We start from the raw sequence: 23,840 nt of genomic DNA, 5'->3' as shown, positions 1-23,840 counted from the left end.
GCTTAATATTTGAGATTTTTTTTCATAGCAGCTTACTGTTTGAGTCACCTTGGTTATTTATATGAAATATTGCTTTTTTTTCATTAGATGTGCTTGCAAGAAATTGTTCCTAAGATTTCAGTTGACTTGTAACTCTAAAGCGCTAATTTTTCTCAGCTTGACAAGTAAACATAAAAGTCTTTTCTTATCGCCTATTGAATTTTTTGATAGGAAATAAAACATAAAAACGATTACATGTTGCTCCAGGCAATTTGGAAGCAGTTCAGTGGTTCATTACAGACCTGAAAATCCCCAGAACTCAAGATGAGTAGTGTATATCTAGATTACAAAGTTAAATACAAATTTTAAGGAGAGTCAGTCTGTGGAGATATGACATCAAGCTCTTGATATTGATCTATGCCTTAGATCATAACAGTTACAAACTAATTGCTGTAGTACTTCATTGTCACTCATAGATGTTCTAAGAAAACTTTCTCAAGTGGAAATTCTAAAATTTAATCTACCATAATGTATATATATATATTTTTAATATTTATTTTATATTGGAGTAGATTTACAATGTTGTGTTAGTTTCAGGTGTACAGCAAAGTGATTCAGTTATACATATACACGTATCTATTCCTTTTCAGATTCTTTTCCCATATAGGTTATTACAGAGTATTGAGTAGAGTTCCCTGCGCTATACAGTAGGTCCCTGTTGATTAGCTATTTTATATATAGTAGCATGTAATATTAATCCCAACCTCTTAATCCCATAATATATTAACACAACATCTCAAGACAAGACCTACTCTCAACTTATATTTCACTTGATAAGTAAGGAACTTATACTGATAACAAATGCAAATCTACCTGTATGGATAAGCAATAATATTGTATGACAAGAGCTACAATAGCTACAATTCGTTCACCTTCCCAAACAAAATAAGAATTTTCTCAGATTTAGAGCTGTCCCTGAGCCCCTACCTTTCATCCCTCCATACAAACAAACATCCCTCCATACAAACTCATCCCTGAGTCCTATTGATTCCGCCACCCTAATGACTCTCCAATCCATCCATTTTGCTCTATTTCTGGTCCGATTGCTTTATTTTAGTCCTACATTACCTCTTACTTGCAGTGTTGCAGTTGTCTGGTTTCCATGTCTCCAACTTCTGCACTTCCCGACACAGTTCATAATTTTAGTCAGGGTGAGCTTTCTCTGACCTCAGTTCTCTCCTTCAGTTTCTCTCTACTCCCTATGGTATCCACATGCCTAGAACAAAATACAGTAACATACAAAGCATCCATGATCTGGCTGGTCTTTTCACGTTTATTCTCCCCAAAACCATCTCATCTTGTATTCCATATTCTAGAAACTACTTCTATTTTCTTGAACACTCCAGACCACATCATGCTTCCAAGTTTATGTTGCATCATTTGCCTACAGAATTCTTCCCTCTCTATTCCATTTCACCCACCACCATCTCTCTGAGAAATACATCCATTCACAACTGCTCAATAAATCCAGAGTAGAAGTGATCATCCTTTCCCAGTAATGCCCACTGTGCCCTGTACGTATGCCTGCCATAGCCTCAGTAACTCTGAACTGCAGACTTGCATGTTTTGTCTCCCTATAAGTTCCTTGAGGATGGAGACTGGGTTGTATTCATCTTTGCATCCAAGGACCTGGTACAGTGCCTGGACCACCACACTGAGTCAGTGTTTATTGAATGAGCCACTGAATCGATAACACAAAAGTTTATTCTGTCTTTCTGAAGAGAGATCTGTGCCTAAATTACATATAGAAATATCTCTCAGAACTACAGACTAGCTTAATAAAGAATGATACTGGCAGTCCATGAACTGCCATCCTTTTTTTTTTTTTTTTAAGTTTTTGAATAGACATCGCTGGTAAGTTAAAGCACATAACAGAGTCACGGAGTAAACAAATGCTCCACAAGTTTTTTCCCTTTGGTCTCTTGGAGGCCAGTGCACACATAGTCCAAAGGAAAGCACTTTTTATTTTTCTGATGTTATCAACAACTTCAGTTCTATACTACTTGAATTAAAATGTCCTCCACGTCATCTTTACCTGCTTCTCAGTATTTAATGATACCTTCCCTGGAGGCTTAAAATGTGGTAAAGAGTTTTGTGTTCTAGAAAGGAGATTGGCATGGAGTCAGGAAATCTGTGTCCCAATACTGGTTTTTTCCTCATATGAACTTTGATATTTTGTCAAGTTGCAAACTATAAGATACGAAGAGAAAAAACTAATAGGACACCTTTAAAATCTCTATTAAAAAATTCAGGGTATTACTGAACTTCAGAAAATAGAGATTGTTGAAATGGAAAAATATATCCTCACATGTGAAACTTCATAAAAATACCAGTTATCCCTAATTTATCTATAAATTTCATACACTTACAAACATAAACTGAAACGTTTTGTGGAATCTGAGAAGTTGATCCTAAAATTTATATCAAGTAGATAAGGGTCAAGAACAGCTAACACAATTTATTGAGAAGTTTTGGAAAGTTTGCCCCACCAGCTGTCAAGACTAAATATGAAGTCACAGTAACTGTGATAACAGGTGATGATACTAAGGTGATCAACAAAAAGATCAATGGCACAGAATACAGAGCTCAGAAAGAGTCCTGTGCGAGTGAAGTACGTCAGAAAGAGAAAAACAAACATCGTATATTAACACATATATGTGGAATCTAGAAAAATGGTACAGATGAACCGGTTTGCAAGGCAGAGATAGAGACACAGATGTAGAGAACAAACGTATGGACACTAAAGGGGGAAAGTGGTGGGGTGGTGGTAGTGTGATGAATTGGGAGATTGGGATTGACATATATACACTAATATGTATAAAATAGATAACTAATAAGAACCTGCTGTATAAAAAAAAATAACAAAGGACGTTAGTACAATTGGTTATCTAGTGGGGAAAATTAATTTATTACCCTTACATTATTAACAAAAATAAATTCCATTTGGATTAGTTACTTAAGTGTTAAAAAATTCAGTATGTAAAATTATTAAAAGAAAATATATAGGGAAAAAAATGAAAGAGTCCTGTGCATTTATGGACACAATGTATAACAGGTGGCATTAAAAGTCAGCAAAGGAAGGATGGGCTATTCAGTAAATACTGTTGGCACAATGGTTATGCGACCAGATGGAAAAATTAGATGCACACCTCATACCATAAAAGGACTGGTACAGTTCTGAACACTTTAAAATCCTAAAAGCAGAAACACCATCCCTTCTCATCACAGGTGGCCCTGTCTCAAGTAAACCTGATCTGAGCAATGGAGGGGCTGTAAATCTGAGGACGACTGGAGATGGGTACCAGAGTGGGCTGGAATTTTTATAACCATCAGTGGAAAGTGATGGGAAGGCCTAGGGCAACAGCCCAAGACTGAATCCAGAGGTGGGAAAATATACCCCGCTTCAGAGAGTGAGTTTAATAAAGGACGGTGAGAAAGACTAAAGATACTTCCTACTGTGATTGAGCAAATCCATAGCTTTAATACATTAGTTACAACAGATTAAATTGCAAAATAATAAATTGACCAATATAATAGATTTGTTACATAATGATTCAGACCAATAGATTTCCAGCTTATATAACTATAAACAGTGGATCACTGACCCCTCTGCTTCCAAACTCCTACCTTAATTCACACATTTCTTCATTCTTTCTTTATTATTCACTCAGCAAATAGTTTCTGAATATGTCCTTTATGCCAGGCTCTATGCTAGGCTCTGGCAATAAAATGGTGAACAAATGAAAGCCCTCGTTGACTTCAGAACATTACAGTAAAATGGGAATTATTGGTATTACTTTGCAAGTGCTGATGCAGAGGTTAAAATAAGTCATTTACTCAAGGCTGAGACAGCAAGAAAGGCACACCGCCCCCCCCCCAAATCCTCGAATGCTGAACTCAAATCCTGCATTCATTCCATTATTGCACTTGGCTCTTACTCAGTTTGAAAAATTACTATAATTGAGTCTTAGTAGTGCCTTCTTATACAATATTATTGAAAGATTGAAGTAAAGTCTGTTCTATGCCATGAACTATCTGTGTGTCCCCAGGTATATAAATACTTACCAGGAAGTTTCCTCACCTAATCAATAAAGTGTTTAGATTAAATGATTGCTATGACTTCCTCAAATTCTATTTTTTAAATTGTAAGATCTGATAAATTGATGCAAATGTTGATAATAAAAGAACTTAACTTTGAAGGTATTGCTATTGGGTCACAATTTCATTAGAACAAAGACAGGAAGATATAACTGAAGTTATTCATAACATTATATTAGAAAATGAGAGGGCAAGTTATATCAGGCTAAAATTTTGGAAACAATGCTAAGATATATTATCATTATTTCCTTTTAGCCCATTAAAAACATGAAATTACACTGACTGCATTATTATGAGGCTGTTAATATTAAGATTATATTTTGTCTTTAGCCAGAATAATTTGGGTGATTATTGTTGCCACTGCAAATACTCTTTTCAAACTCTAAATTTCTTTTATTATTGTAGCTAAGATTCTGATTAGCAGTCTTTTCCATAGGATAACTGGAAGATCTTGGCTATTAAGGAGGAAACTTTTCACTGTTTTTACATAAACTCATTGTTATTCTCTGAGACCCATAGAAGTGACACATTAAGTCCTTATTGGAAGGTCTTATATTAAAAATAGATAGTTATACTTTTCTCCCTTGATAATTTAAACATGTTATTAAAAAAGCAAAAACCTAACTATTTATGGAGCAAATTTTTCCCCTTTGTTTCAACTCACCAGCTTCCTCACCACCCTGAAGAGAATCAAGCTGATGGTACTAGGTAGCAGCTATTTAATAAATAATTGTTGAATAAATTAGTAAGTAGGTAGCACAGAAAGACAATATACTCCAGGGAACTAAATTAGTCCATCTGCTAATTTAGTACCAGTAGTTTAGGGAAATTCATCAACCTCTATTTTTCTCATTCATTCATCAATCCATTACTTCATTCAACAGTATTTTCTAATTATCAAACCAGAGGGCTTAGCCCTGGAAATAGACAGAAGAATAAAACAGAGGTTTTTCTTGGCTTAAGAAGGTTACTCTTAAGGCAGAAAAATATGAAAACACGATGTTACAATTGCTGTAATACAAGTATGTAGTTTCCAAAAGTAAGTGTCATTAATACTACTTCTGGGAGTGTCAGAACACTTAGGAAAGACAAAGGAAGAAAGAGCTGAGCTTGCTCTTGGAAGATGAGGAGAATCCTACATGAGGAAAGCGGAGGGAATTCTGGACAGCCGGCAGAGAGGGTGCACAGGCACGGCACTGTGCAATAATAGTGGTCAGAAATTAACATTTGACCTTAACTGACGCTTGCTTGGGACCTGGTGCATTAGTCTTCTCCAGCTGCCGTAACAACATACTGTAGACTGGGTGGCTTAAATAACAGAAATTTGTTTTCTCACAATTCTGGAGGCTAAAAGTCACAAATCAAGGGGACAGCCAATTGGGTTCTTGGTGAGAGCTCTTTTGACTTGTAGACAAACACCTTCTCACTGTGTCCTCACAGGGCAGAGAAAAGCCACTTACGGTGCCTTTTCTGTATGGGGATCAGTGCCCCACCCTTATGGCCTCATTTAACCTTAACTACCTCTCTTTTTTTTTTTTTAAGGTTATTTTTTTTTTTTTGGCCGTGCCACGTGGCTTGTGGGATTTTAGTTCCCTGACCAGGGATCGAACCCTGGCCCTTCAGCAGTGAGAGCCGGATCCCAACCACCGGACCGCCAGGGAATTCCCAACCTTAACTACCTCTTAAAAACCCCATCTCCTCATCCAGTCACATTGGGGGTCAGGGTTTCAACATATGGATTTGGGGAGAGACACAATTCAGTCCATGGCACCTGGCATGGATGAAAAGTGATACATACTGTAACTCGAAGAGGAAACTGGGGCTGGATTGTGAAAGGCTTGGGTTCCATTTTTATTTCGCTAAATTTGCCAATTGGGTAGACTTGGCATGGCTGAATGGTTTGGAGCAAAAGAAAGTCCACTCAAAGGAAGATGAATAGGCTGGGGAATGGAGACGAAGGAGTCACGAAGGAGGCAAGTTCGGTGGGACTAGACCAACCGCTCACGGCTTGTGAGAAAGACGTACACTGAGGATGATCCCCAGGTTACAGCCTGGGAAACGGAGGGACTGATGGCGATGCTTTTCAGCGAAGCAGCAAATGCCGATGGGAGCAGAATTGAGAGGGAGACACTGAGCAAGTGTGAAGATGATGACCCTGAGCTGATTTTGGAGTTGAACAGATCAGAGTATCTTACGTACAACTGAATGTACTACTCTGGAGATCCCAAGAGACAAGAACCAAAGACAGAACTCTGGGGAACATTTAAAGTATAATAAGAAAGAGGGACCTAAGGAAACTAATTTGGAGGTCCCGAGACGTAGGAAAAGACCCAGAGAAAGTGGTGGCATGAAGGTCAAAGGAGAGCCCCATTTCAAGAATGATGTCTATCTCAAATGCCTTAAAGACGTTACATAACACAGTGGGCGAGTCCTTACCCTGCCTCTCTCTCTTGAGGTCTGCCTAACTGCAGGCAGTATATATCCTCTTCTTCTTCTTCATGTTCTTTCAAGGAGAAGTGGCCTGCTATGATCCAGCATTGCCTGTGCCTGGGTGGGGAAGGTGCTCTAACTCAGAAAGGAAGTATTAGCAGGTCCTAGCTGGTCTCACAATTAGCTACGCGCTTCAGTAGCAGCTTCATGTGTCTGTAAGTTGATATGTTGATCCCTATTTGCCTAATTTCCATATCTCTCTCTCAGATGGTTACAAACTTGGATGAAAAAGAGGGGTGCCTTTTAGTGGGTCCTCTCAAACCTCCATTTTTAAAATTGAGAGAAATAAGATTTGTGGGAAAAGTGATGCTTCAAGAGCAAACTTCCGCAAACCCAAGGGAACACTGAAGACGTTTACGAGGAGTTAATTAATAGGTGTACATATGGCGGCAAAAGCACTTGGCAGAAGCCTTGTGTTTGAATACATCACAGAGCTAATCCACTGTAAACAATGTTGATTTAGCTTTCAGAAAGTACTTTAATGGGATTTAGTCTTATGTAAACTTCCTCGTTGATAGTGCTAAAATAAATAGGTTGCTTTAAGAATTTACACAACTGACGTTTATTTAGACAGACTGTGGTAAGGTTTTTTAGATCACTTTTAAAAGACGTACCCTCCACACTCCCTTTATTGTCCCTCATTCACGGTCTGAAGTCCTGAAAGTGTCCTCAATTAGATTTCCAAACAATACTGTAACCAGCATATGTCCCGAGTGAGCGAATTACACGGTTTGCCAGGATCTCTAAACAACCGCCACCAACCCTCCGCTTCACTTAGGACAAAGGTGGGCTGCTTGGAGCTTCCGTTATGACACAGTGAGTTTGAGTTCTGACTCCCAAACACTAAACTGACAGCTTCAGTCCCTTTATTTTTTCCCCCAAAATTTAACTCACACATTGCTCATGAAAAACAAACACTCCACCCTGTAAGGAAAAAAAAAATCCCTCCAAATAAGCTGCCTATTCTCTGTCTCCACTTTGAGAAGCTACTTTAATTGGATTCATTTCTTCTCTTTCTAGAACGCATGTCTTCATCTCTGTGCTGCTTTCTTGCTCTCTCTCCCTTTCTTCTGTCTTTAATTATGTACAAACTACTTCCCCTAACAAACTGCCCTGGACTTTTCTGTCCCTCTAACTACTTGACTATTCTCTCACTTTCCCTTTGTTCTTTCAAATCTACCCCAAATTTGTTGTCTACATCCCTAGCTACGAATAATTCTCCAATTATAATTCTTCTTTACCTGGTTTCCACTTAGACCATCAGTGTGTTATCATTCTTTGTACCAAGTGGTTGTGCAATAACTATCTATTAATTACTAGGAATTATTTTGTCCTAATCCATCCAAACAGGGTGATATAATTTAGGTTAATTACATTTTGGCATGAATACACCTTAAACTTACACAATGTCATTTGTCAATTACATATCAATAAACCTGGAGTGAAAAAAGTAATTTAACATTAAAAACACATCAGTAGGGCTTCCCTGGTGGCGCAGTGGTTGAGAATCCGCCTGCCAATGCAGGGGACACGGGTTCGAGCCCTGGTCTGGGAAGATCCCACATGCCGTGGAGCAACTAGGCCCGTGAGCCACAACTACTGAGCCTGCGCATCTGGAGCCTGTGCTCCGCAACAAGAGAGGCCGCAATAGTGAGAGGTCCGCGCACCGCGATGAAGAGTGGCCCCCGCTCGCCGCAACTAGAGAAAGCCCTCGCACAGAAACGAAGACCCAACACAACCATAAATTAATTAATTAATTAATTAAATTAAAAAATGTCTGCTTTGCAAAAAGACAACGTCACGAGAATCTGAACACAAGTCACAAGTTGGGAGAAAATATTTGCAAAAAAAAATAAAATAAAATAAAAAGAATATCCATTAAAAAAAAAAAAAACACATCAGTATAAATTGATACAGCCACTCTGGAGAACAGTATGGAGGTTCCTTAAAAAACTAAAAACAGAACTACCGTAGGACCCAGCAATGCTACTACTGGGCATATACCCTGAGAAAACCATAATTCAAAAAGACACATGCACCCCCAATGTTCATTGCAGCACTATTTACAATAGCCAGGATATGGAAGCAACCTAAGTGCCCATCGACAGACAAATGGATAAAGAAGATGTGGCACATATATACAATAGAATATTATTCAGCCATAAAAAGAAATGAAATTGAGTTATTTGTAGTGAGGTGGATGGACCTAGAGTCTGTCATACAGAGTGAAGTAGGTCAGAAAGAGAAAAACAAATACTGTATGCTAACACATATATATGGAATCTAAAAAGAAAAAATGGTTCTGAAGAACCTAGGGGTAAGATGGGAATAAAGACACAGACCTACTAGAGAATGGACTTGAGGATATGGGGAGGGGGTGGGGTGAGATGTGACAGGGTGAGAGAGTGTCATGGACATATATACACTACCAAATGTAAAATAGATAGCTAGTGGGAAGCAGCCGCATAGCACAGGGAGATCAGCTCGGTGCTTTGTGACCACCTAGAGGGGTGGGATAGGGAGGGTGGGAGGGAGGGAGATGCAAGAGGGAAGAGATATGGGGACATATGTATATGTATAACTGATTCACTTTGTTATAAAGCAGAAACTAACACACCATTGTAAAGCAGTTATACTCCAATAAAGATGTTTAAAAGAAAAAAGAAAATTAATGAATCTCATTGACTAGAAAACTGTTATAAAAATAGTTGAATCTAAAAAGGTGTGTGGCACAAAGTAGATGCTCACTGAATAAATGGGTATAATCATGATGGACATGATTTAGCACACTTCTTAGCCAAAGTGCTGAAGGACTTATCCCACCCTCACATTTCTTCATGTACTTTGTATTCATTGATGGTGTTCAGTCTGTTCATTTGTCTGTACCACACCAAATATGAAAGTGTTTTCTTAAAGGGAAAAAAAAAAAAAAAACCACTGAGATACATTCACCATGTTCTTCATTATTAGCCTGCATCACATGTGACCAGGCTGTTGGGTACACAGTAAACATGGAGACCAGACTGACCACTGGGAAAGCTGGTATTGGACAGAGATCTCCAACAGGGTCATCAGCTCATGAAACAGGAAATCACAGTCTCATTACTGACACTAGAAAGGGTTTCGCAAGTGAGAGAATTTGTTGTCAGTCAAAGGAAGACGATCAGAAAACTAAGATCAGTAATTGAAATAAACAATGATCAATGAAAAATTAAGACAATTATCTAAATAATCCAGGCAAGCTAATATTTTTGGCAAAAAGGAAAAAGAAGTTCAGAATTTGAATGGCCAGGATTGGCTCTCTGCAATCTGCACAGATAAATATTCAACTTCGAGGCCTATCTGTAAAAATAAAACCTCAGCTTTTATTTCCAAATTAGGGTTAGGTCACCTGAGGCCATTTAGAATCTTTACAACATTACAATAATAATTAATAAAATAAAATTTTGATTTCCTCTTAAGAACTTCTTTAACATGTCATAAGTAGTTATAGTCAGGGTTAGCAAAAAGCCACCGATTTTAAATACATCACAAATGCAGTATTTATTCATTCATTCAGTAAGTGTTGCCAGAGCGTCTCCTGGGACGAAGGGCTGTGCGGAGAGGGAGAACACAGACATTAAGACGCGTACTTCTTTCCAGGCAGATGGAAGGAAGAAGACAGGACCCATAAATAAGAGCAACACATGGAATTTTCTAGATCAGAGGAGGGAGGGTGTTTTTCTCCCACCATGGCAGCTACAGAGGAGGGAAAGGCATCACTGGTGATTTAAAAATTGGATCTGTAGAGGAGTTTAAAAATTAGTAAATATTTAAACTTGTAAAAACCTGGAGATGGATATTCTCAGCAAAGGACGCAATGTGAGCAAGGTAAAGGTGGTGGAACCAGAGAGCGTGTGTTTACCCAAGGCGAGCCATTTTTCCTGGAAGATGGACTTGCAGGGAGCGAGCAGGTGGGGGGCGTGTGGGAGGGTGTGTGCCATAGGGGCAGAGCCCGAGGAGTCATGGTGCCTGAAATGGCAAGCTCCTCAGTGGAACGTTATTTACATACAGCCTCGAAACGTCAGAAGTCTTTTAGCGGAAAAAATTAACTAGATCAAATCTGTGTTCTTCCTATGCAGGCTTTTTAAGAATCAAGGCTTCTTTTCCAAGTAGTGTTGCTAAATCTTAAAATTCAAAGAAATAAAACTAAAGCAGGAGGAACGACATATCAGTGTGTTACTCTATGCCAGGCACAGGGCTAAATCCATTACATGCATTAACCCATTTAATCTTCATAAGCCTGGGATTCTTCGTTGGTCCCATTTTTCTTTTTTTTTTTAATTTATTTATTTATTTATTTATTTTTGGTTGTGTTGGGTCTTCGTTTCTGCGCGAGGGCTTTCTCCAGTTGCGGCGAGCGGGGGCCACTCTTCATCGCGGTGCGCGGGCCTCTCACCATCGCGGCCTCTCTTGTTGCGGAGCACAGGCTCCAGACGCGCAGGCTCAGTATTGTGGCTCACGGGCCCAGTTGCTCCGCGGCATGTGGGATCTTCCCGGACCAGGGCTCGAACCCGTGTCCCCTGCATTGGCAGGCAGACTCTCAACCACTGCACCACCAGGGAAGCCCCGTTGGTCCCATTTTTCAGATCAGAACATAGAGGCAACAAAGCTAAAAAAAACATGCACAGTTTCACCCCGTTAAGTGGCTGAGTGTAATTTGACTCAAGGTCCCTCGGACTCCAAAACTCATGCCCTTTTCCACTATGACACACTACTTCTCAGTGTTTTCATTAAGTAACATAAGTAAAGATACTTGGAAGATTGATACTTTTCTACCACATTTAATGGAAAGAAATGGCTGGGCTACCTTCAACCATCAATTTTCCATGTAACAATTTATGTGACAACACTGATATATATCCTCGAGACTGCCTTACAAATATGCCTTAGAAATAATTTCCCTAAACACATATTTCCCAGACTGTTATAATGTATTTGAAAATTAAAATATTGATTTAATTCGTGTACCTTGATGATCATCTTGCTTCACAGAACTGCAGTTTTAGAATGCATAGATTATTCTTCCTCCAGAGGGGGAAATCTAATCAAGCAAAGACCTCTAGCCACACACAAATCCTATTTGGTTCCTTTTTATATTTTGAATAATAAAAATAAGGTATATGTTCTGGAATAACTAAACTTCTAAAAAAATTATATTTTAAAAATATTTTCAAGGTGCCTCCTGTTTCTCAAGCATTCACTATTACCAATTAATCAGAAAACCACAATGTACCTTTCTGCTTTATTTGAATTAATTCTAAAGGTTCTTTACTGTTTTACAGCATGCGATTAGTTTACTAATGTAACCACATTGAAGATTCCCATATAAAAGAACTAGAAGTAAAATATTTGGGGTGTTAATGAAGTAACTAGAATCTAGTCATTTTTATATTCTATATTTGAAAAACAAGAACCTTTTTGCAGAAGAACAAAGGTCACTTTCCGTGTCTAATTATGAGACGCAAGGCACAGAGATGATGACAGTCAATGTGATAAGTGATGAGTCGTGTGGCATGCCATCTGCTGGTCCCCTATCCCTAGAGCTTTCTCACTGATTTTTCCCCATTTCCTTGGAAATTCCCCAGCTGTAGGTTTCACCATCTCCCCTCTAACCACAGCTTTTTGTGTTCTTTTTGTTGCCTAAGGGAGCAGTGCTGAAGGTTGCACCAATCAATCTTATCTCTACTCAGCAGAAAAAAGACAGCTCTACAAAGCACCGCTGCTGATTTGTTCTTGTGATCTGCCATTGGCTTGTTTTCTGATAAATTTCTTGTTTGTCAGGGCCTCTGTCAGACGTTTTATATTTATAGCCTCTGGGGTGATCAATCCTAATACAGTGTCTTCTGCTAAATTTTGAATCAAGATCACTCCTGACATTTACTTAAGCATGGCACTGTCCAGTATGAAGCTCATGGCTCTGCCTTTTGTGATAGAAGAAGGAGAAGAGAGACAGCTTTATATTTTATTAACATAAAAAAGGACCGCTATTTCACTCCTCACCTGTGCCACCTTTTCTGTTTGTAATGGACCGCAAGCTGAATCATACTGAGTTCCTCCTTTGGGGAGTCTGAAAAGAGTATAAAATAGACTCTGCTACCTTTAATGTCATTAAGAACCTGCAGATACTGATAGCTACTATTTAAGCTCATGATTTGCAAAACGAATACAAAGTTAACGTAAACAATGTATTCTCATTCCTGGGTAATACAGATACCTCCTACACACTGAGCTAATCTATTTCATATTGTAAAAGCAGTTTTTAGCAAGTTCAAATGTATCCTTATACGAGGCATAAAATAGATTAAGAAACCCCTCTGGTAAGCGAAGATGTTGTGTCATATTTCAAAGCAAACAAAGCTTTTCTTGAAATTCGAAATTTATTTTCCCTTCCTGAACTGATCAATTTACTTAGACCATATTTCACCTCACTAAGGATATGAGAAGACACTTGATTAAAAGTAAGAACACATAGTTGTAGCACTGCAGTGGTTTGAAAATAAGAAGCCTGAATGTATAAATAGGATGTGCTGTGTCTTGGACAAACAACACATCTTTTATAGAAATGCATATTTTATGGATATATTATATGTTATATATGTATATATATATGTGTAAATATACATGATAAGACAAAGGGATAAACATTTACAAGAAAATGAAAATCAAAAACTCACATTTGCATGATCCGTTCACTAAGAATTGGACATTAAGTCACTCTCCTAAAGAACACACTCTAAATGTATCCTTTACTTTTAAACATTGTTCTCTTAATTTTTTCTTATTTACTTCTTTTTTTTTTGAATTTTTGAATTTTATTTTACTTATTTATTTTTACACAGCAAGTTCTTATTAGTTATCCATTTTATACATGTCAGTGTATACATGTCAATCTCAATCTCCCAGTTCATCTCACCACCACCCCACTTTCCCCCCTTGGTGTCCATACATTTGTTGTCTACATCTGTGGATTTTTTCTTATTTACTTCTATGACACACTATGTTTTTTCTCGAAGTTGTTTTCTAAACCTAAGCAATCTAATCACACATTCTCTGTTGTCTCTAAAATTGTGTAGTGTTTGAATCTAACAAAATTATTAAATTCAGATCTTAAACAGCATACCTACTAAATAACTTCATTTGCACAATTGGTGCACACCAATTGGAGTGAAATAGAGGCCCTTTGTTATGTTAATAAAATATTAATTGAATGAATTTTGACACTTTAGTTATTCATTTCATTGGAAGCTTCATTTCTTCAGCAAATTTCTACACTACTTTATGCCGTATATTTTCCAAGTGCTAAAGTTAACAAAGTTAAATATTATCTCATAACATAAGGAAATATAACTGTTATATAGGGGAAAGATTTTTTTATTTGTGTATATAAAAATTGGTACCAACTTCCTATGGTCAAATTCCATTTGTTGTACTTTTATGAGGACGGTATTAAATTAAGCCAACCTCTTCTCAGCCCCAAGAAACTAAAAACCTCACAATTCTTTGAATATAGTTAAAAGCAGGAGAAAACATCTAACAGTAAAAATAGTTGTTTGGACCAACTTTTGGCTAGAAGAGAAATATTCTTCTATGCCCACAATCCATAAAGATAAAAGTCCTTAACTTTTCAAAGTATTTTCTGATGCCAAGAGAGGAAAAATAGAGGGGATACCGCAGAATGATGTTTGGGGAGAAAGGATTTAATTGTTACATTTCTATGAGAAAAAGAAATTCTGCTTCTGTATCAAAAGAAACACTTCCAGCTGTTCCATTCTGCCTTGTGGGCTAGCTAGGCAAACCTTCCACCAATTAAATTGGAAAGTAAGATGGAATTGACAGAGAGCAGTAGTTACCTGCCATGGTGTATTCTAGAAGATGCTTTTCAAAAATGCTGGTGCTGGGGCCCCACTTCAGAGCACCTGAATCTTGGAGGCAGGGGGTGGGCATCAGCATTGTAAAAACCTTCCCAGGTGATTGGTCTCAACTGACCACTCCCTAAATCCTCTCTTAAGAACTGACAAAGCATCCAAATACCATAGGATATCACTTACATGTGGAATCTAAAATATGACACAAATGAACTTATCAATATTTACAAAACAGAAACTGAGTCACAAACATAGACAACAGACTTGTGGTTGCCAAGGGGGAGGGGGCTGGGGGAGGGATGGAGTGGGAGTGTGGGATTAGCAGGTGTAAACTATTATATAGAGAATGGATAAACAACAAAGTCCCACTGTATAGCACAGGGAACTATATTCAGTATCCTGGGATAAACCTTAATGGGAAAGAATATGAAAAAGAATGTACATATACGTATAACTGAATCACTTGGCTGTAGAGCAGAAATTAACACAACATCGTAAATCAACTACACTCCAATAAACGTTTTTAAAAAAAATTTACAGAGCATCCAAAGCAGGGAGGACAGCACAGCCAGTGTCCATAACACCCAGAAGATGAGTGCATGGATTTAGCAGCTTTGCAGAAATAGTGGAGGGAAGATACAGGGAATCCTGGTGATCTTAAGGGCCCACAAATTTCATTTCATGTATATCAAAAATAATACCCCCCCAAAAGCAAAGACTCTACTCTGAGTGGAATAGTTAGCAAACATACTTGAGCACAATCAGAAAAGGCTGCGTGGACCCCATCAGGGTCTCCAGGAAGACCCGAAGATGCTGCAGCCGCCTAAGTCCTTCAGCATCTCAGAGACACCCCGTGTCATCTCCTTCCAGAAAGACAGAAACCCACCCTGCAGGGACAACACCTGCAGGGAATAGAATTCAAATTGAACAGGTCAGGAACATTGTCAAGTTCATTGCTGGATGTGAAGGGGGCCGAGAAGGTGGATCTCAGGTCTGAAGACACATCTGCACAGAGAGGCCATGTTTTCAACAGATGAGAAAGTCCTCAAGCAAAAACCCACATCTGCCCAGGAACCCACTCCTGAGAATACAGCAAAACGAGCCATGAAAAGAAGAGAGTATTCCCACCCAAACACATGAAATGACATCCTGAGAACAAAAGGAAAAAGTCTTGATTGATGTGCTAACAGATAATGAAAAGACCACAGTAAAATATGGCTGCAATGGAGAAGAAAACTGTAACCTAATATTAAATATGAGATAAAATGTTAAGAAAGGGGTAGAAGTCATGAAATTAAAGCATAAATCAAATATAGAAAAGATAAGAAAAAAAAGTGCCTAAACATCAGGCAAGTGTGCAAAGGCAGTTGACAGAGCTCAGAAAATAAAGTCATTTCTTAAATGCTTTTTAAGGTTAAAAAGGAAAGAAAGGGCTTCCCTGGTGACACAGTGGTTGAGAGTCTGCCTGCCGATGCAGGGGACACGGGTGGTCTGGGAGGATCCCACATGCCGCGGAGCAACTAGGCCCGTGAGCCACAACTACTGAGCTTGTGCGTCTGGAGCCTGTGCTCCGCAACAAGAGAGGCTGCGACAGTGAGAGGCCCGCACACCACGATGAAGAGTGGCCCCCGCTCGCCGCAACTAGAGAAAGCCCTTGCACAGAAACGAAGACCCAACACAGCCACAAATAAATAAATAAATAAATTTATTTTTTAAAAAGGAAAGAAAAATGGCCTGGCTGGAATTTAATGAAGGGAGAGGTTGTTCCTCTTCTATTAAAAATGAATCAGAATGCTGGAGAAGGTGTGGAGAAAAGGGAAGCCTCCTACGCTGTTGGTGGGAATGTAAATTGGTGCAGCCACTATGGAAAACAGTATGGAGGTTCCTTAAAAAACTAAAAATAGAGCCACCATATGACCTAGTAATCCCACTCCTGGGCAAAAAATCCCAGAGAAAACTATAATTCGAAAAGATACATGCACCCCAATGTTCATAGCAACACCATTTACAATAGCCAAGACATGGAAGCAACCTAAATGTCCATCAACAGATGAATGCATGAAGAAGATATGGTATATATATACAATGGAATATTACTCAGTCATACAAAAGAATGAAATAATGCCATTTGCAGCAATATGGATGGACCTAGAGATTATCACACTAAGTGAAGTAAGTCAGACAAAGACAAATATCATATGATATCACTTAAATGTGGAATCTAAAAAAATGATACAAATGAATTTATTTACAAAAGAGAAATAGATTCACAGACATAGAAAACAAACTTATGGTCACCAAAGGGGGAAGTGGGGGGAGATAAATTAGGAGTTTGGGATCAACATATACACACTAATATATATAAAATAACCAACAAGGGTCTACTGTATAACACAGGGAACTATACTCAATATCTTGCAATAACCTATAATGGAAAAGAATCTGAAAAAGAATAGATACATATATACATATATATGTATAACTGAATCACTTTGAAACTAGCACAACATTGTAAATCAACTATATTTCAATAAAAAATAAATAAAAATAAATAAATAAACCAGAGACAGTCAGTAAATAGCCTGGGTTAGCATTAAGGCTAGGAATAGAACTTCCCAGCTTTCAAGTAGTTTATATTAAAAGGGCTCTTTTGCCCAGTTGGAATCCACAAATCACCTATATTATGTAGCACTGGACACACCTGGGGGCAACAGTAATAAAATTAAACAATAACCATGATTAAAATATTCTAATAGCTCCCTTGATTGGGCTCTGATTACACAGCTGAGCTCGAGGCTTTGCATACGTTATCTCACTCATTCTCCACAGTCACCCCTGAAGCCCATTATTCATACTCATTGTACAGAAGGAGAATCTCCATAAAGAAAGTGAAGTTTGCATGTATTGAGCCTGTTTGTTGGTCTTTGTCTTTATATTACTGTAAAATATCTGGATAGATTTTTAGGACATTTAGTAGGGCCAGGGGCTATGTCATGCGCACAGATTTTATTTTGGAAGATCCTTCAAAGCAGCTGACAATAAGGTAAACAGCCAGACCTGAGCATCTGCTGGCAGGAGAGATGCACTATTTGTATTAAGAGAGTGACACCAAGAAAATAAATGGGGATTTCAGATCTGAGCCCTAAATCAAAAGTCACAGACAGATACAGTAAGGCAATCACCTGCAACTGAGTTGCTTCTCAGAGGAAGTCCGTGTAGAGTGCTTCAGGCTGAGTTGCCTCCGAGATTTATCCATCCACAGATGGCTAATGAATTTCTGATGGAAGGCCCAGTTAGACCAGCTAGCAAATACAAAATCCTGGAGGAGAAATGTTACCATGAATATAGCGGTTGGTGGTTGAGGCGTTCTAACAGCTGCTACTCGAAATGTGGTCCCCAAGAGTCAGCACATGGCATCAGCCAGGAGCTTGTGAGAGGTGCAGAGTTCCAGGCACCTCCCCAGATCTACTAAAGCTGACTCTGCCCTGTGACAGGATCCTCAGGTAATTCAGATATCTATGAAATTTTGAGAATCACCATTCTAAAGGACATAGGCGATTATGTTTGGTTTGGTTTTGCGATACAGTGAAAATTTTCACAATAATCAAAAAATGGAGTGTTCATAATTTACTCATCCATTCAATAATTATCCTTTTAAGTGCTTACTCTGTGCCATGAACTATATGAGATGCTGACAATAAAGTACTGAAAGACGGGTAAGATTTTTGTACTTATAGAGTTGAGGATCTAGGAGATAATAAAGAGATAAATAAAAAAGTTAAAAGGATAATAAATGCTGTGAATGGAGAAATACAGGAATACATAAAAGCAGGACCTCCCTAAACTCAGTTTTTCTCACCCAAATTTGGGAAATAGTTGTGGCTTATGCAATGTTTCTTGGAGGTATATGGGGCGGTCTGTCTGAAACCAACGCTGCTTGATTTCGCTTCTAAGTCAGCAGGTCAGTTTCACCTCTTTCAACCTCTATCACTTGACATCACCAGGACACAATCCAGCAAGAGCCTGGCCGGGCACATCCCAGGCAAACGCTGAGGGAGCCTTCCATTCTGAGAAGCATGGCTAGAACAACAATACAGGAACTAAAGGATTAGCCATCTCTGGTGACACAGAATGAAAAGAAAAATGCCTTCAGACAGCTCTTACAAATAGGTAGCATGATGGCCTTCAGCCGCAGCACTTCTGCACTAAAATTTCCTTTGGCAGAAGTATTTGCCAGCCGCACTTGGAATGGTATCCCACCCAATGGGGTAGGGTGTGTGCTCTACAGGTTCTCTCTGTGGATGCGTGCTTCCAGTAGGCCAAAAAGGCAGCATGGAATTGAAAAAATCTGAGCTCACTTGTGCTGCGTGTAAGCTTTCAAAAATGACCTAAACTTTCTAGAGAGGAATCAGTGAATGAGTGATTACATAAAATAACCATTTTCATCAATTGCTTCCCTTACATTGTTCAACATGATGTAGAAGGCCTTAAGGGCAGTTGCATTCTCATTTAAATTTCCAGTCCCTTTTTTGCCAGCTCTGTGATGCTGAGAATGTTACCTATCATCTCTGAGCATCATTTATTTATATCTATAAAATGTCAATAATCCCTGCCTCCTAAAATAGTTGAAGAAACTAAGTACGAATAAAGCAACTTTTAAGTGCCTCGTACAAAGCCAGAAAATCAAGTTGGCTTTCCACTGGCTGTCACCTGAACTCTTGAGCCTGGCATTTCCAAGCTCCCTAAACTAGCTGTCTGGCTTTTCAGATAGTTCCCCCAACTTTGCAGCAATTCAGTTGAATTCAAGCTCCAAGTTCCATTTACATGTCAAGGATTCTGCTAAGTACAAGGAATACAATGATCAATATTCAGAATGACATGGTTCCTATTCTTGCACAGTTTCTATTCTAGTGATGAAGACAGAACTGCAAATAGATAATGTCAATAAACTATGGAAAGTGCAGTGATAAAAGTATAATCAAGTTTCTATGAAAGCAGGGACATTAAACTCACCAAAAAAGGTTAAGGAAATTGTTCTGCACAGCAGGTGATGCTTGAACCAGATTTCTAAGGATGAGGGAAAAGTAACCAAGTAAAAATAGATTTGGGAAGGGCTTTTTTGGATAGAGGAAAAACACTAGCTAAGATGGTGTGATGCAAAACAGCATAATGCATGCAGTCAACAAACACAGTGTTACTGGAGCACACACACATTTGGGGGACATGCAAAAGATAAAGGCAAAGGGACAGACAGTGGGCCAGATTTGACGACACGTTAAGATGCATAGACATGAGAGGAAACCACTGAATGATTTCTACAAAGGTGGCAAAGCCAGATTTGCACTTTGCGTCTATCTCCCTAATGTCTGAGTAGAATACCCATCCCCAATTCCAGCGTTACAATTCACAGATGTGTCTCCAAAATGTGAAGGCATGTCGAGGGTTATTCATTATTCATAAGGTAGGAACGTTTATGAAACCTTTTCTTTAAAAAATTATAATAGAGCAAAGTAACCATCCTCTCAATTATTTCTCAGTAATTCACTTATTTTCTGACACGTTTTTCCAATTTCAAGTTGGAAGTCATTGCTAATATTCGTCATCATTTTTCATTTACCTTTTGATATGCTTCTCCAGTAGGGAAAAAGAAGGGCAGACTCATAGCTAACATGAAATTTGCATGACTCTGGGTAAACCCCTGAGAACATGTCTTAAAAATGATGGTCTTCATGTGTCAAGGTGGGGAAAAAATTTTGAGAGCCATTGGTAGTTGTTATGGAGAATGAGTGAATTGCAGAGCCAAATTTAGAGACAGAAATTATTCTAAGAAATTGTTGTAAATCTCCCACTGTTCTCCGTGTGCTTGTTCCAGCCTTTGCTTACGTGGTTCTCCTCTCTATACACACACTTCAAATGTTTTTCCCTTCCTCCTGACACTCCAAGTCCTATCGACCTTTAAGGCTCAAACAGTAATCCTTCTACCATTATTCTAAAGGTACCAATATTTTCTTCCTTGTAAGACAAGCTACAAAATCAAGCGTATTATCATCAGACAGCATATTTGCTCTCCATTTGTTCTATGTGTTTTAATCTCATCTCCTCAGCTTGGTTTTCAAGTAGTGTAATGTTGGAAATAATATTTTTGCTTCTTTCTCAAATTTTCAAAGGGCAGGCATTGTCCAGAATCAATGGAAATTCCATTTGGCCCTTTAACCCTTTCACCTTTTCTCATAATATGATCTTATCATTTTTGCTATATGACAGAAGGACAGAGAAAATGGATGTGAAAGATTGTGTCCGAATAAGACATTCCATGGCTCAAGAATCTTTCAATCAGCAACTCCCTAGAGGAGAAAAATGGTGTTTGTAGGGGATCTGCTTTGCTTCTGTAGGTGGGGGAGGAAAATATTTATTTAGTTTTGGCTATTGCTTCTTTGTTTTGGCAACCAGGATTTATCTCTACCACTGTCTACGTTCTTCCTTAAATGTCAGGGGCTAGAAGCCCAGGAAATATCTTTCTCATACTTTCTTGTTTCCAGAGCCTAAATGCAATTGACATTCTGCCAGTGAGGTAACTTTACGTGAGATGTGGGAGAAGAAGAGAAACAGAATCCATTGCCTTTATCTTCCAGAAGCCGTGGTGAAGGGATGCATGGACTTTAGCAGATGTGAGGGTTTACATGGCCTTCAGATGTCACCTGTTTAAGTTCCCACCTGACAGAACCCACCTGGATGTGAATGGGAAGCTACGAGTAGATGAGGGAGTTTCCCAAAGATTCCTGAAGATAATAAGTTATCAACATCCTGATTTTCAGACCATACCTGAAAGTTCATGCCACCTTCGCTGACATTCACTACTCTGGCCCTTCCAGTGGTTTTACAAGGCTTTCATTCACTCTATTAAATCCCTTTCTGCTTGAAATACCTACAGTGGCTAATCCTCACTGATTCACAGTCATCCCACTAACATAATAAAATTCTCATCTTGATAAAATCATATTTGCAAGGGAACCAGGACGGATGACTTTATGAGTTTCACTGGGCAACTTTTTGACCTCCCTTAATTTCCAAAATTTCTAGTATTGTCTAGTTGTGCAATTCTCTTCCTTGAGTAATTAATAGGGAAATCCCTAAAATGGATAGAACTTATAAGTATGTATTTAGAAGGGCAACTGAAATAAGGAGCTAAAATATTGTCTTCCACACTGAGAGTAGCCTTGGGAGAAACAGAAAACAATACATAGAGAAATTAGTGACACCACCAGAGGAGAAATGAGTAGATAGATGCTCTGGGACCCAACCAAGAAAGAAAGGGAAATCGTGGCGGCTGGCTGTGCTTGAGAAGGTATCTCAGTGATTAGTAATCAGTATGCCTCTCCCCTGGAACCAGGCGTCTTACGAGTCAGCATCCAACCCAAGCCTGGGTATCTCCACTATCTCAGAAGAGTCCTTCACAAACTTCATTTCTTCATGGGCACTCTTTCCTAACGACTCTGATTTTAATGTCGCACACTATTCTCCCCTCACTCATTCACTCCTCCAACAACTGATTACCTGTCATACGTAAGTGTCGTTATAAACACTGGGCACACTCTGGTGAGTAGTCTTGACAAAATCGTTGCCCTTATAAAGCTTGTATTATGGTGTAGAAAATAGATATCCCACAGGTAAACAAGTAAAATAATTCCAGAATTTAGTAAGTGATGAAAAGGAAACAAACCAGATGATAGGTTGATAGCAGGGTGGGTATGAGGGGAGGTTAATTTAGGTGTGTGGTCTGGGAAAGCCTCTCTGATGAGGTGATATGTGAACTGTTATGTGAAAGGTAAAGAACCAGATGTACAAGAGTGGAGGAAAGAATGTTCCATTCTTCGGCTCTGGACAAAGAGCATGAATAATATCAAGTGAAAGGCCCTTGAAAGAGCCCAAACTATGTTTTAAAAGGAGGAGAGCATAGTAAGTGAGCGGTAGAGTGTTGTGAGAAGCCAAATAGGTAAGGAAAGCAGGGTCTTTATCATGTAAGGTTGTGACGGTCATTGTGCAGGAGAGACTTGCATGCCTTTGCTTTTTCACACACACACACACACACACACACACACACACCCCTTCACGTTCCAAAGCCAGTGATGTGCTTCTATCTCTGCAAAAACAGCAAATAAATCCAAATAAAAGGTGCTCTAACACCACTTCTGGTGAAAATCTCACCCCTGTGCAAGGCAGCCAAAAATAGTCTAAGCCAAGAGAAAACTGGGGAGCTTTATATGTGAATGCAACTGAAAATTACCAACCTGAGCAGCAGAAAACAGTACATTTGTGAATTCCATTATTTCATTCAGGCTTGGCAGGATCTTACCCTTTGTGAGAGGGCGTCATCAGCAAGACCATATTGCTTAATAATGGTTTCCAGTGTGTCCTTTGTGTGTTAGTAGTCTTCAAAATAAATACTTTTATATCATTACTACTATATTTTATTACAAGATAAAAAGTCTTGTGGCCCAAGTGGGTCTGACTAAGGCCTCAGTTCTTACGACAGGCATGAGAAGTCACCAAAGTGCTTTAAGCAAGGAACTGACATGATCCGATGCACAGTTTTAAAAAAATCACTGTGCTGGGTGGAAAAGACTGGAAGAGTGTAGTCTAGTTTAGAGAATTTTCCAATAGTCTAAGCAAAGGACAAATGTTTCCTGGATTAAAATAACGGCACTGGAAGTGCAGCATAATTTCTATTTTAAGTAGAGATGACATACTTGATTATTTGGATATAGAAGGCAAGAAAAAGGAGTAACCAAGCATGACTACTAGGTTTTAGGATTTTCCAAGAGATAGGATGATTATACCTTTTGCCAGGATGGGGACGGTTAGGGAAGTGTAGGGAGGGCTGAGAAGATAGAATATCAAGAGGTCTTTTTTAGATCTGTTCCATATATTAGCGGTGGTGTGTTAGCAAATGTTTGACATTTGTTAAACCCTCCAGGTAGAAAAGCTATGCAAATATATCTCAAACACAAGCTTAATATAAATTTTACTCCCACAAAAATGACAGCATACAATTTGCAAATAAAAAAATATAAAATACCATTTATTGTAAAGACCATACAGTGTTGTATGCTTTTTATTTTAAAAAATTACTCAGCTTTTACAGGGCAGCCACAGAGAAGGTAAATAATTTGATATCAATCACGTTTGGGATTTTGACAGTTGAGGAAATAAAGGAAGAACAAGGCAGAGAAGTATAGATTGTTGCAGAAAACTATACTGTGGACTCTCTGATGGATGTGAAGGAAGCAAAGATAAGGAGGATGGGGG

The 23,840-nt window shown here is 38.7% G+C and overlaps 1 protein-coding gene across 1 annotated transcript in view; it reads right to left on the bottom strand.

The window, feature by feature from the left end:
- The window catches only part of LOC309628596 (uncharacterized protein), a 330,271-nt gene that overhangs the window by 29,898 nt on the left and 276,533 nt on the right, over positions 1–23,840 (bottom strand). Inside the window, exon 10 of the mRNA XM_082391826.1 lies at positions 1,108–1,255. The gene's annotated coding sequence lies outside the window, so the exon portion shown is untranslated. The remainder of the gene's footprint in view (positions 1–1,107; positions 1,256–23,840) is intronic.

This window comes from Balaenoptera borealis (genome assembly GCF_965194805.1).
Source record: "Balaenoptera borealis genome assembly, chromosome: 4".
Lineage (NCBI taxonomy): Eukaryota > Metazoa > Chordata > Mammalia > Artiodactyla > Balaenopteridae > Balaenoptera > Balaenoptera borealis.
Note: the sequence above shows the minus strand (reverse complement) of the source record. Positions and strands in the feature narration are given on the sequence as shown.